Genomic DNA, 2,507 nt, shown 5'->3' on the forward strand with positions numbered 1-2,507 from the left:
TTTTTATCATTTATGATTTAATTCAATATTTTGTATAATTCTAAATTTGTTTGTATACTATTCCTTTTCAATTGTATGTTACTCTAAATGTTGTTGTTATTTCTTTTGTTCTATAGCCCTGATGAAGACCTGAAACTCAGGTCGAAACGTCGGCATAAAATAAATAAATATGGTTTTGTTCATTTATGTTGTACTTTGCTGACCGCACCCCCCGACAAACTTCTTCAAGCATTAATCTACGGTCAACTATCTACACCTCATTATTTTATAGTAAATTTAACTAGCTTTAATTTGAGCGTTGGTAGACATCTGTACGCCAAATGGTTTCTAAAATGAAGTTTTTCATAAATCAAAATTATTGTATGAACAACTATGAATCAATTTATTTTAGCATATATCATAAAAACTACTATTCCTACGAAGGTAAAGGTCATAAAATTCTTTATAGTCCATTATACTAGCTTTAATTTGAGTGCTAATAGACATCTGTACGTCACATTGTTCCTGAGATATAGATTTCTCAAAATAATTTAAATAACTACTAATCTTTAAGTAGATTTTTAAGAAACTTTGCTTTTTAAAAAGCTATATCTCGAGAATTATTTTAACAAATAGATTTCAAAATTCTTATAAAACAATTAGTATTGACAATAATCTAGGCTAATAGCTGAGAAACATTTTTCATGAAAAAAGCAAACCTGATGATATCGAGGTTATTAGAAACCTAGCCATGTTTTCTTTCTATAGTCCATTAAAAACCATTTGCAACCAGTGTGGGATGAACAAATTTTAGTTACAGATAGAAGTTTCATTATATGCTATGTTTCATACATTTTGTTTAAAGGAAGCCAGGATAGTTATTGAAGATAATCACCCAAAATTATTTCTATTAATTAATAAAATTATTTGAGTTCTAAAATTTTTAAAAGAAAAAGATGGTCGGGGATGGGGTCAGTAGAAATACCCAAATTGGTTAAACTTTAAAATTTATTTGTGTTGACATTTCAACCTGAATTTTAGTCCTTCATCGGGGCTAAAATCAAGACCAACTATTTTTTTTTTTGATTTATTTAAGACCAGATCGGTCTGGAGTCTGTTTCATAATGAAAGCAAATAGTATTAGTCCATAAGTATTAGTACAAGAACTATAAACAAGCACTAATACATTTTGTTTCATGATAGGGACGACTATTAGTTATATTACATGAGTTTAAAAGTAAAAAATATCTGGCAGAATTGTATAAGTCTGTAGAATTGTACCAAATACAAACTACAAGATTAATAGTATTAGTTTGTATTTTATTATGAAACAGGGCCCAGATGGGCCTTATATGGTTAATGTAAGAGTTACATTTTTTTTTAACAATTGATTATGTGGGGATATAGTCTCATAAAAAAGACACCCTTAAATATATACAACGTTATAAATAAAATAAATATATAATAATAATAATTCTTAATAAGAGAGAAGAGTAAAGTATATAGCAAAAATAACGACATTTGTTGACATAGCAAACAATTGTCCTCTAATTGGAAAAAAAACAAGTTAATTTGAAAAAAAGGACGAAGAGAAAAATAAATAAATAAAATAGAAGTAAGGACAATAATAGAATTGATAAATATAGAATTTATAACAGGATGTTAAAACGAGATTACAACCTTAATTCAGAGAGAAAAAAAAAATAGTTGATACTAATATAATATAATATATAATATTGTAGGAGTAAGAATTATATGAAACATGATAGGAAAAATTATTAAAAGTCAGACAGTGCTCATGTGAATAGAGAAATAGACATGATGAAATGTGCGTAAGAAAATGTAAATAATGAGTAATTGAAATTAACATAATAAAATGTGTATTTAATATGGGTAAAATACATAAGAGAGCAGTGTATCTTGTGGGGGAACTAGTCCGGTAAGTGGCCCTAGTGGTCCTTTTTGCCAACCCCTGGCAGCTACCATAGTTGCTGCCGCTTACTAACCAAAGTGAGAGTATCGAGATTCATTTCAACTCCCAGGTAGAAATTGAACTCACAATGTTGCAAACCAGCGCTCTGGGTCCTACGCTCCAACCACATTGTCATGACCATATTAAATAATGATTAAAAATATATTAATAGTGAAAACAATTTAAAATAACTTAATGAAATGTGTGAAAGAAAAAAAGAATATATACTACAATGGATAAAAGATGAGTACTACATTAATAAAGATGAGTAAAAAGTAATAAGCTGTAAACTTATGGAGTCGATATCTCCTGCAAAGCCAGAAGAGCAGGTTGGCGACAATTCAGAGGATAGCTCTGCTGCGAGTAACTCGAGCATACTGAACAGTGTCTCATGAGGCAGTACAGGTGTTAGGTGAAGGAGTGTCTATCGATCTTCTCCTGCAGGAAGACTATTACCGACACATTGTAAAGAGGGCTACTTGTAATATTAGGAATTGTAATATTCTACCTGGCTCTTGTAATATTAGGAATTGTAATATTCTACCTGGCTCTTGTA

Source organism: Halyomorpha halys, unplaced genomic scaffold (genome assembly GCF_000696795.3).
Source record: "Halyomorpha halys isolate HHAL.00 unplaced genomic scaffold, Hhal_1.1 Scaffold1112.1, whole genome shotgun sequence".
Lineage (NCBI taxonomy): Eukaryota > Metazoa > Arthropoda > Insecta > Hemiptera > Pentatomidae > Halyomorpha > Halyomorpha halys.